The sequence below is a fragment of the Euprymna scolopes genome, chromosome 25 (assembly GCF_053919585.1).
Source record: "Euprymna scolopes isolate OS-2025 chromosome 25, ASM5391958v1, whole genome shotgun sequence".
NCBI lineage: Eukaryota > Metazoa > Mollusca > Cephalopoda > Sepiida > Sepiolidae > Euprymna > Euprymna scolopes.
Genome location: NC_136506.1, coordinates 33,138,100 through 33,151,666, shown reverse-complemented (window position 1 = coordinate 33,151,666; position 13,567 = coordinate 33,138,100).

Genomic DNA, 13,567 nt, shown 5'->3' with positions numbered 1-13,567 from the left:
CGCTTGAAAAAAAATAACAATAACAAAATCTAAATTTATAAGCGATAAAAATAAACAGTATAATTAATCTAGGGATTATGGCCTAACGGTTAAGGCACCGGACTGTGGTAAACATGGTCTCAGGTTCGATCCCTAGAAACAGTTGAACTACGCTGACGAGAGCTAATGACCTCGAAACACGCGTGTACGTAGATTACTGTTTTAAAAATAATAAATAAATAAATGAATATATATATATATATATATATAAATGTGTTGATAAGTCACACCTCTTTATCTAAAAACATATAAGATACTAACTGATATCACCCCACTTCTTACCTTTCACAACTACCTCTTCTCCCCACAACTAACACCTCACCCCACTAATAATAATTTAGAACTTTAATTATAAGGCTTCCACCAGATTTTGAATTATTTTCGCTGGACCCACAAACAAATTTATACAAGAACTTCCCGATTCGGATATCTACTCAGATATGCGGATTACCAAATATACAACTTCGATCGTATTACCCAACTGTATATATATATATATATATATATATATATATATATATATATATATATTCAAATAAAATGATGAAATATATTTCAAATAAACCGGGCATTTCAAGGGTTCAAACTTTTTTTTTTAAATCCCCTAAAAAGTATATATATATATATATATATATATATATATATATATATATATACTTTTTAGGGGATTTTAAATATATATATATATATTTATATATACTTTTTAGGGGATTAAAAAAAAAAGTTTGAACCCTTGAAATGCCCGGTTTATTTGAAATTACCGTGGATTGGGGAGGGGAGTAATAGAATTTCCAAACAGATTCGAAGAAGTATTTACGACTGCTTCAATTCTGTGTCCTTGCGTTTGGTATATACTACGAGACCTGCTTTTCCGTCTTTTCACAAGGATAGTTTGCCTTACATCCAAAATAGTAATATTGTATATCAGTTTAGATGCCAGTGCGATGCTGGTTATGTTGGGCGAACATCCTTGCACCTTTTGACTCGTATTAACCAGCATGTTCCATCGAAGATCAGACAAGGGAGGATGGGGTCTGGTGGTCTCCCTCCTTTTACAGCCTTGGACTCTGCTATTGGCCAGCATTTGGTTGACAACCCGTGCTGTGCCGATAGATATAAAATAGATTGGTTCGAGGTTCTACATAGAGCGAACTCCAAAAACTATTTAAAGATCTTGGAGGCTGTCTGTATTGCGGTGCGTCAACCTTCTTTGTGCCAGCAAAAAGAAACATCAAACGCATTGTTTCTCTTTGGGGAACTTTGAATCTTTTCTCCCTCGTTGTGCCAAAATTTTAATCGTTTTTAAACGTAAATAAATTTATTTAGTGTCCCCGTACTTTTTTCATATTTAATAAGTTCCCCATTACAACTCTTTATTTTTCGACGCAATATTATTTAGTTTAGCTATCGATTTTCTCCTGACGAGATGATGGCCGAAAGAGCTCTCGAGAAACTTCTGTCTATTATTTTTAAAACTATATATAAATCCTGTACCTCTAAACATTTATATATATATATATATATATATATATATATATATATATATATATATATATATATATATATATTATACATTAAAGTTTTAAAAAGGATAAGTGGAGGCATTATTAAAAATATGGGAATGATCAATGCGGGGGGGTTAAAAAATAAACAGGACAAAAATAGTCGACTAAAAAAAAAATCTCGAGGATTCTTTCGACCGACACCTTTCCAGGGATGAAGTTGGTAGCGATTAAAATAAAACACTTTAGACATAATTGAAAATGGGGGTGAGGGGAAGAGGTATCCCCCCTAAAAATAAAATAAAACTACACGATTTAAATAAATGAATAACCGTGATATATCATCCATATTTTACAACTCGGGACGGGAACAAATTAACTCGTCTGCAAAATGTGCAGACCAAGGAATATTGACGCAATGTAGGCATTTATTTCATTAGAGCTCTTTGAACAAGACCATTCCAAACAGCATCTTAATATTTTGGAGGCTGTTAATGTACTAATGCCCAGACCATCGCTCTTTAGGCAAAAGGAGCTGTCGTTAAAATAAAACCTATTTAAAAGCTCTTAACAAAAAAAAATGCCTACATTGCGTCAATATTCCTTTTTTCTGCACTTATTTGCAGACAAGTTAATTTTTTCCCTGTCCCGAGTTCTGAAATATGGACGATATATCACTGGTTATTCATTCATTGAATTCGCTACATACATTTTTATGTATTTTTGCTTCACCTGTCCCCTTGTCTCCATTTTCAATTGTGTGTATGTTGTTTTATTTTAATTGCTACCGACGTCATATCTTGAAAAGCGTCAGTCGAAAGGTACCCCGAGGTTTTTTTTTTTTAATCGAATAGTCTTTTAACTATTTTTCTCCCAGTTTCCCAATAATAGATCCATTTATTCTTTTTAAAACTTTAATAGAACTTTTGTAATACTAAAAACCTTATATATATATATATATATATATATATATATATATATATATATATATATATTAGACTAAGGATGCATCTATAGCGGTTCAACTTGTTTACATATGCATAGACACACACACAAATCCAAGCACTTGACGGGTTTCAGGTTAGAGTTTTCCTTCTCCTAGATGAAGGACCGATCATAGCTGACGAGTTCTATCTAGTCTTTTTAGTTAACCCATAATAAGGGGATGGTTCGTAGGGAATCAGGGAGTATTCACACGCCGGTGGGTCTGCATGCTACGTGTCTAGAAGCCAGCCATCTCAGATTCACAAACAGTCTGAAACAGTGTTTCAGCCTGTGACCGCTAGGTACCCAGTTTCCGTGTGCTGTCACATAATGACACCACATAGGGCTTGGCTGTTGCTGGAGACGACGATCATGATTAATTACACTCATTAGTTAAAAGAAAAAAATAATAAAAAGACCAAATTCACAATACTTGCGTTGAAAAACGGCTGTATTTGTTTTTAAATAAAATGTTTGTTTAAAAGACTTATTCTGAATACGACGATGATTACAATGCATTGCACACGTCAGTTGTAAAAGGAATAAACAAAACAAATCCACAATGATTGCATTGAAAAACGGCTGGAATATATATGTATATACACATTTTCAATTTGTCTTTACATTAGCAATAATTTGTTGCTTATGTAAAGACAAATTGAAAACGTAACTTGCTCTACTACCGTATTGAGCACTCTTGTATTAATCTATTTATCTTTCATTCGTTACCCTACTTTTGAAGAATAGCAACTTCAATATATATATATATATATATATATATATATATATATATGCGTGTGTGTGCGCGCGTTACAGGAAAATGGATGTCACCTTTCCATGTAAATAAGAACTTTAGATAAGTGGAAATGAGATTAAGATAAGCCGAGACTCGAACCTTGTAAGCAAAGTTAAGAATTTGAATGTTAGAATTTATCAATAGCTAAATTCTATTAGTAATAGTTAGATATTCTTTATATCGTAAAAAGAATTGATTGTTCATTCTGTTTGGAATCGGAATGTTAAAAAGGTCAGCCAAAAAGAATGAACAAATTACAAATATATTGTAGAAAATAGGTTAGAGTCATATGTTGAGTTTTGTTGTCAAAAGCGTGTGTATAGCCAAGTGAATTGGTCACGTTTGGAAAACATTTCTGGCGTGATAACGAAGGGTGATTCTCAATCTATGAGCAAGAGTTAGTCAGATGAGAGAGTTGCAGAGTCGGTAGTTGAAGAGTTGAGAGCAGTGGAGTTGGAGTCAGAATCCTTTGGAAGCGAAGGAAAGAACATCAAAACTATGTAGATCCCAAATAGAATTCCTGACGTCATCAGCATTCGACCGGTCCAATGATTAAAGAATCATCTTTGTGTTTTTGTAAAACTGTTGTCATGTGTCATCTTTCAATGCACGAAAGGTAATGTGTTAAACATCTTGTAATGGACATTGTGTAACCCTTCCAAGAATATGTATCTCCCCTCCTCTGTGTTAAGAACTTGTATACATCTCCATTCAGTATCTATATGAAGTCCCAAACATCCTAGAAAATAACTAATATGTATAAATGTCGCTCTCCCTCATCATCAGAATCGTTAACTTTATTATAAATGTACCCGTTATATATGTTCATCTCATCTCTTAAATATGACCCCTCCCCACTATACAACATACATACATATCACACATACACACGAGAAAAGTCTCTAATAGAAAAAAAAAAAACAGGTATAATAGTAAAAAAGTTAAGGGTATCATGTATTTCATACTAAGACACTCTAGAATACATTAAAGAATATCTAGAAAACAGTGCGAAACTGCCATAGAATATGTATAGTTCAACGAGAGGTTTCTGGCGAAAGTCGGATGTTACATGAGCTGAAACGTGAATTGCAAATGATGCATTATATACAGATATAAATCTCACCTGTCTGTTTAAATGTATGTATGTATGTTTGAGCATCTGCCTAAAACTTTCGACACAGGCGACGGATTTTCATGGGATCCGTATCATTTTTTAGAACGACCACCCTCCGGACGATAAATATCCAAATACTGGCCTAAAAAAAAAAAAAAAAAAAAATTAATTCATTCACCCTCAACTAGGCACTTTTCTACAGGAAGGGGTCGCTTTTTTCGCCGATATTTTTCAAAGCCATCCCATTTTTTCGATTGTGTACACTTAATTTAAACCTACGCCACTTCAGTTTGGCGATGGACGCAACAGCTAACACGTCACGTTTTTTCCACATTCTTTTCCTCCTTCACGGTATGGGTTCGAGCCTGCCTACTACAATTTTTTTACTCCACACACCTGATCAGCGACGGGCACCCAGGCTAGTATATAGACAAAGTAATCACTAGGTGAAGCTAGCAAGTCCTGGGAAATCGAGATTGTTTTACAGCAAAGAGATTCGTACTATTAATGCGTGCGCACAGTAATAATATATATATATATATATATATATATATATATATATATATATATATATATATATATATATATATATATATATATACCGCTGGTACACTACATAATTATATATACATTGAAGTTTTTTTTTTTATCTGGCGGTATGGATAACAAAATCAGAACGTTAAACTATAGTCGTTTAAACCTTTTGCCCACCCAACTGAAATTACAAATCACTACATAACATTAAAAACGGAGATATCGATCCTTTCCCTGGTTAATACAGTTTATGAATAACTGCAAATAAAAAAGTGCCAATATTTTGTTGGGGCAACACTCAATATAAGTATTAGCCTTATGAATGTTATATAAACAATGCTGAAAATATTCGTTAGAATAAGAGCAGAAATCATAATTGAAAAAAAAAAAAAAAAATTAAATTAAGTTTCTTTTAATGGGAATTAAATACAAAATACTTATACAGGTAAAAATTTGTGGCTAAATTGGGAGGTAAATAAGCGACCAGTTTATTTAGATATGAATAATCAGCAAAGAGTCGAGGTACCGTTTTTGATTTCTAATTTTAGTCTTTGAAGCAGAATAGTTTAAAATTGACGTTGCAGCAATCCCCAAATCGTATGAATCCGAAGATTCTAGTGTTGGTATTGGTTTCCCAGTTAGAATTCTTTCTAGAAAGACATTGATTACGGGAGATGGCTGCCAACATCTTAACGTTGGGGTGATTTTTGTCGAACGAACTCTATTCGAACTTTGGACGCTAACCACTAGACTGCAGTCACATCCCGTTGCAGGGCCCCCACCTTTCCTCGGGTTTAAATACATTTCTAAACGTTACATTTATTAAATATGCGCACCTTGACATTAGTTTGTAAATTCCATACAAGAGCGTATGTTTAAAACTAAAGAGTTTGTATTTCAACTAATTTTTATTCTTTTACCAGAGTAGCCAGCGTAGTATAAACATGCGGTTATAGGGCTCTGACAGATACTATGATTCCGGCTCATAAAGTTCCGAGTTACACAAGTGGGGCTTATTCACTGAACCCAGACTCATGTTGGAGATGACAGTCCGTTGCGGAGAAGGTTTTTAAGATGTAGGTAATTCAGAAAGGGAATGGAATTCAAAAACGAAGCTTGCTGTCGCACAACCCATTTAAACTTATTGCGACACTGAAGTTACATCGGCAGTGGACACAGAGTTAATTTCAAAAATTGGTAATTTAGTGGAGAAGCCAACAAACTAAACGCACAAATATTACCGTTTATTTTATACCTTCCTGGCTAATTAGTTTTGGTTTTAAAGTAGTTTATTCTTTATCTATAAAAATAAAATAAAATTTCCGAGAGGATTTGAAAGAAAACAAAAAGAAAAAAATGGTATCTTTGGAAGAAACAAAACTCGTCTTGACTTCAAGGTTTACAGGTGCTTTTTTACCAGAGTAGTATAAACACTCCCAACTTGCCCATGTTAACGGCTTTAGGAATAAACACCCTCAAAAGCCATTCTTAACATGGAGATTAAAGTGTTTACATTACGCAGGGTACTCTCGCAAAATAAATAAAAAAACTGAATTTTTTAGATTAAATAGAGAAATAAAATCTACTTGAAAACCAAACCAAATGATCATGGTAGGTGTAAATTTAACTTTTTGGCAACGGTAAAAATTATCTCGGTACTTGTACAGTTTAATAAAGACAGTAAAAGAATGAAAATAGAAGTTATATTGTACGTACCAGTTATGGAATGAAGTTCTCCGAAAAATTCATTTAATTTGATAAAGTTATTCTTTTTTTATAGAGAACATCAAATTTTAAGGAGATCGATCTATCGTCGCCATTTGTCTGTACGGACATGAGGGGGGTGCCTTTAAACAAAAAAATTGATAAACAAAAGGACAAAAGTGGGGGAAAAAAAAAAAACTAAAATATTTAAGTATTTTTTTTCTGCTCAGGTTTCAAAATTTCGTCAAATTTTGACAAACTTTAAGTGATTGAAGTTGTCTCCCTCCGGCGAGATGTTCTAAACAAAAAAAAACAAAACAATCAAATGGCCACTACCCGATCGATCTCGTAAAAATTTGATTTTCCTTGGTAAGAAGAAACTGCATGATCAAATTAAGTGATTTTTTTTTTGCATGGAACTTTATTCCATAAGTACGTACAATATATGCATTTTTTAGTGTCTTGTTTAAACTGTACAAGTGCCTTTATTTCTTATATTTTTTCCGTTGTCGTTTGTTGACTACTCTGCTAAATACCCCCCAAATGTAACAATAGATTGCCCAGTAAACTGCTTCCATATACCCGGGTCCTCTAATAGATTCATTATAATCAGTATTTGAAGAACTTAGAAAATATTGATCCTCGGAGATCAGGAAACATTTTAATTAGTAAAACAAGTGATTTTCTCGATATAAATAGTGTTAGAATTCCTAGGTTTTGAGAAATAACGACTAAATTTAATACAGTTCGTTTCTCAATGATGGTTGGAATTTACGACGTTCATTTAAATCAAATATGCATAAGTAAAAACGCTATAGGATGAGGATTGGTTATTTGTAATAGGATTCTTCGGATTACTGTTTTTACCGGTTGTCATTTTACCGATTATAGTTCGACAAGATACACCTGGAGAAAATCAGTTACATTGACCGAAACGTGTGGAGGGGGAAAATGACACTCAAGATGAGAATAGTCCGAAAGATCCAAATATACGAATTGTAGGAATAGTTTCAACTAGTTTTATATAGAAATGTCGGTAAAAGAAATAGAATTCGACATTTAATTCGAAGTTTCTTTTCACAATTTCCGCCGTTTACATTAGAGTTAGTTCAAATTATTAAAGCCGAGTAATGTATACAATACGTAAAAAAAAAAAAAAAAAAAAACAAGTCAGTGGCATCATTTACGATGAATACAAGTCAATACACGGATTTTATGTTCATCTTGATTATCTTACGATAAGAATGCCACGAGCATCTGTAATACAATGCAGACGAGCGAGGAAGTTCAAGTACAACTTTAACCAATACAATGAAACAACCTTGAGCACTATGGTCAACCAAAAGAAAAAACCGAGTGCGATTTCAGATTTTGTAGCCCACTTGGCAATGACCATGCCACATGCATTTTGATAGAAATTATTAGTTTTTACAGCGTCAACCCCACATCCAGGGTTGTAGAGAACACAGCAAGTGTCTGGGAGATGGACGTTATGAAGGTGTGGATACCATTCTGTGTAGTTATTAACGCCGCAGCATGCGAAGTCTCTCTGAACAGAATCCCAGGTATCACGGGACGAATTTTTGCTGGTGTAGGAATGTTCGGCAGTTGACAGGGTCTTTAGAACGGAATTCACCAATTGCGGCTTCCACACGAACCCGGATATTCCGACGGACAATTCAAACATCAAAAACAGGCATACAGTGAAATAACAAATAAACAGCTGATAGTACCAGTGATGATAAATGCCACAGAGAGCAGAGATTGCTATTATTAAGGTAATTAACGCGTAGGTGAGCATAATACCAACCGGGAATTCGAACATCGCGCTAATTAAGCGATAGTTATCATTTAAACGAATGTTACTGAAGATTACTATTATGAGCAACGAAAAAGATGTGGCCGCAAAGAATAGGTTAGCGCAAATAAGCCAGCACTTCGGTCGATACATGTTCGATTTTTCTTTCTTGGACAAAACTGTGTATTGAATCGTTCCGCTTTCTTAAAGTTTTAACACTGTTGCTTAAACAATTGTAAAGTATTATATTTAGCCCTTCGTCCCCGGCCTTGGCATTATCTACTGCCAAGGCCTCATTTGGGGTACGAAGAAGCTTAGGCACAAAGGCCAGTAAGGGGGAGTGGAAAAAAAGGGGTATTTTCTAGTCCTTAGCTAGACTTGCGTAAGATAGCAAGTACTTTATTATAAAACCTATACTAGAGTTTCTATCACGCACTGTTTCGCCTAACATTCTTACCCGGACCTACTTAAAATAACAGCTCCCCAGCTTACGGGATGGCAGGCGACATTCACGCTGTGATAAAAGAAGAACATATAACATTATATACAAGAAATTAAAAGGAAAAATATGTACAAACTAAAGAGTTTTAATTTTTTTTTTTTTTTTTTTTTTTTTTTGTAATGGGGGTGAGATGATGGGGAGGGGGGCAAACTAGAATACACCCAAAAAGAAAGAAAAAGAAAACAAATTAACAAAATGCCTATGGGGGCGGGTTAGTAAGGGGACCCTCCCTACCTAACGGCTGGTCTGTCATATGAAACGCCCACTGTCTTCCGGTCCTCTTCCCCCGGGGGGAAAGGGTGAAAGCAAGCAGGTCGTTCCCTAAAGGGGAGTGGAGGAACTAGGGACATGTATGGAAAATAAATTAGGGTCGGGGATAATAGGGATGGATGGCGTCTTCCAAGATAATGTACGTAATGGGCAAAATAGGCCTGGGACAAAATAAAACAAGTGGACTTTTGGGCATCTTTGGAAGCTCTCCTAGTGCCAATCTATCAAAAAATAAAAAGCTATGGGAACAGGATCCACACGCATACTACCCTAATCTAGGCCCTATAAAAAGCACAAGCTATCCACTCTTGGTGGTTACTGCCTATCTAGCCTTAAAACTACCCAATATTATAAGGTAAACCTTATATTACTTGTCTTGATTGGGCTGGGTTCCGAGAAAAAAGAAACCTCAGCACCCTAGGACCAATACCACTAGGGTGGAAACACGAACTTAAATCTAGCGCCTCGTCGGATGCACAAACTAGTGTTGTGCACCCATCTTCTATCAAAGTCGATGTGGGGCAATCTTTTCCAATCACATCTGATTTTCGTTTTAAGTTGATGCTTAAAGCGAACAACCAGATCGTGATCGGAAACGGACTGCCCCCTATAGACAATGTCCAGACGTGAAACCCACGTCACTAACCTAGCCACCGCTAGGATCGCTAGAAACCCCAACCGTTTCTCCCTGTCAAACGGTGGATCCACATTATCGACTACGTACGCTAAATCAAGTGGCACCGACCGCTCGGGGTCGATGCGAGCCGTTACCCCTTCGACATACTCCCAGAGACTCCGCACCCCGCTGCAAAGAAAGAACGCGTGTTCTCTCGTCTCCTCCTCTTCTTCATCATTGCAGCGTGGGCACGGGGGATAGTAATAATCCCTATCATGATCGTCCCTGGCTAGTTTGCCAAAGAGTGGCAGCGCGTCTCGGACTAGCCTCCACGTAATAGAAAATTCAGCGTTGTTGATGTAGCTACTGGCAGGCGCCCAACTCCACAGCGAGAGAACTTCCCCCCTCGACAGATGTAGCCGCTCCACCAGCGGGTCTTTCGCAGTCCCCTCCACTACATCCCTATATAGCAACCACCTAGGCCGTGCAAGGTCACTGGACCCCGGCAATGCCCTAAGGGCGGCTCGGCATTCGGTCAGGAAACACCTTTCCCCCGCCGGTCTTCTGCGACCTTCAGCGGCAGGGTTGGATATGAGCCGTGGGAAAGCTTGCTCCACGACTGGTACCCAGGGCGTTTCCTCCATCAGTGTCCGACTCAGGAATGCCAATCTTTCTGCGTGCTTGTGACTTAGCAGATCAGGCATCCCCAAGCCTCCCTCGCTAAGCTTCTGTGTACAGACCTGTCTACGGACATACGGCTTTCCTCCTACCCAAAGAAGTTTGAATAGGAGTTGCTCTAAAGCCTTACAGCGGTCCGCAGGCAGGGGAAGAACAGATAAACGGTAAAGGATCAGCGGAAACACGTATGTAGCACATGCCTCCGCACGACCCTTCAAGGACAATTTCCTCCGAATCCAAGTCCCTACTGACGACTCGACCTTAGTCTGTACTTCCGACCAATTCTTGTCCAGCTGGAGGTCCGGCCCGAACCACACACCGAGGATCTTTACTGGGCCATCTGTCCAGCCGAACGCACCTGGAAGCGAGTTTACCCCGGTCCAGGCGCCCAACCGCAGGCCAACGGACTTGCTGCGATTGATCACGGCCCCTGTGACAACTTCATACTCAGCGATCGCCTCTACCACCGCTTCAATGTCGGTTCGTCGTGCGACGAACACGGTGACGTCATCGGCGTACGCGGACACCCTGGCAACTTTGCCGCCAGGCAGAGCTATGCCGCGTAGGACTGGTCTCGCCGCCTCGTCCCTTAATTTGCGAAGGAAGGGCTCCAACGCCAGGACATAAAGCAGAGGCGACAGCGGACAACCCTGCCGCACCGACCGGGAGACCCCAAAGGACTCCGACAACCTACCATTAACTTGCACCACCACCGCGGGATCACGATACAGGGCGGAGATCCACTTGCGGAAGTCCGGACCAAAGCCGGCGGTTTCCACAACAGCCCTCAGGAACCCATGGTCCACCCTGTCGAACGCCTTGGACTGATCTAAATTGATCAGCGCGGCTTCTGTGTCGTCTTCTACCCCCTCTAAGATCGTGCGAATCAAGTGCAGATTGTTTTGAATCGATCGATCCTTCACAGCGTAGTTCTGATCCGGTTCGACCAAGTCGCCGATAACAGCCTGCAGTCGATTCGCAAGAACGCGGGACAAAATCTTGAAATCTGCGTTAAGCAGAGTGATGGGCCTATAGTCATCTAGATTCCCCCCTCCATGTTGGTTCCCCTTCTTCAGAAGCGTGACCACTCCTTTGGTTACCTGCCTCGGGATCGAGTCCTGGGCAAACCAGTGGTTAAACACGCCCGTCAGAAGGGGCACAAACATGGGCGACAGCCTCAAGAACAGTTCGTAAGGTAAACCATCGAGCCCCGGAGATTTGTTGCGGCCAACCTGCTTCAACGCAGTAATGACCTCACGCTCCGTAACCATCCCCTCGCAGCTAGCCGCTCGGGCCGCAGTAAGGCGGGGCGAGCCAGCTAAATAGCTGCCAAACTCCTGGCCGCGGAGTCTGGGTAGTTTGGTGAAGCGCTCCTCCAAATGTTGCCGAAACCCATTGCAGATCTCCCGTGTCGACACGAGAGGACGCCCTCCCAGGTTATTCACCTCCCGAATGTACCCGTCCGAGCCACGTCTTAGGGCAGCCTTACGCTCAACAGCGTCAACGTTCACGGCTTCGCTGGAAACTCTTTCTAACCTAGCCCTAATTAACTGACCTTCATATCGCTCGCTAGCCAAGCGATTGAGGTCCCCCTTAACTAGAGCTAGTTCTAGGGAATCCCCCCCTGCCACCGCCCGGGTCAATCTATCCTCTAAGTGCCTTTTGGTCCGAGCCCTAGTTAACGCGAGGCGTTGGCTGTATTGGACACAAAAGCGCCTAATGGTAGCCTTAAGGTTAACCCACCATCTACTCCCGGTAACCGCCCCCACTAACTCCCTCTGAATTAGTAATGTCAGCTGCTCCCGGAAGTCGACCGACTCCAATAAGGAGGCGTTCATCTTCCAGTAGCCAGCCAACCTAGGCCTATTACCTAATTTCAAACGGGCCAAAACAAGTTTGTGGTCCGAATGACCTAACCAGTGGAACGTGGGACAAGATAGGAAATCTGTGTCGCCCCTTCTAATTAACATCCTGTCCAAGTATGAACTTGTAAAGGCGGCCGAGCTAGATTGCCACGTCCACATCTCCCTCCCGGGGTGATCCAGACGGAACCTATCGACCAGATCGCACGAGGCCATCAGGTCAGACAGGCTGCTTTCACACCCTCCCGACCCTCTAACCCCCCCGACCTTATCTATGCTGGGGTCCAGGATGGCATTCCAGTCCCCCATTAAAACTACCCGCTCCGGACCCGAAGAGAGAAACACCTCCACCCGCCGAAAAAAGGAAACCCTCTCGCTGGGGATGTTAGGCGCATAAACTGCCACGATCCGAAACGCGCCGCTTTTAACGGCAACATCGACCACGACCAACCTCCCATGAGCGTCCGCGTGGACAAGTGTAACCGTCGCAGACAGAGTGCGACTCACTAGTACAGAAACCCCCCGGCTATAGAGACTGCCATATGCTGAGTAAACATCAAAATCGTTCACCAGCACATCGCAGTCCCCGGCCCCAACAAAGTGGGTCTCTTGCAAGGTGGCTATATCTACCTCAAGGGCCACGAGATCCCTCAGCACGCGAACAGCCTTGCTTCGGGATCTCATGCCCCTCGCATTTAAACTAGCTAAATTTAAGCTCGTTTCCATGTTTCCACTACCTAGTAGTATTCCTCTACTAGGGGTCTAAAGTCCTCGGGGGTCAGGACGTCGAAGGCCTGACCGAGACTGCCCGTGAGCAGGTCGGACGTAAGCCGTCCGTCTCGAGCCAGGCCTCCCACGTCCAGGGGGAACGTCATCTTTAGTGCCCTATAAAAGGAAGGGTGAACGTAAATTGGGACCCTCCCTTCACATTGGTTGGCTATTTTGCTGAGTGATGGGTGCTCCCCGTCTACAATTTTGAATCCTGAGAAGGCTGTCTTTCCCTCCTCGATCATCCTCCAGAGGGCTTTAGCTCTACCTCCCCTGTTCACCCGGACGAAGGTAATGAGAGATGGAGCGTTGCTGAAATTCTTCGGGTCAGTGACCTCCTTTCCATCGACCACCTTGAGGGCTTCCAGTTCTTTCATATGTTTTTTCTGTCGGCCGTTGA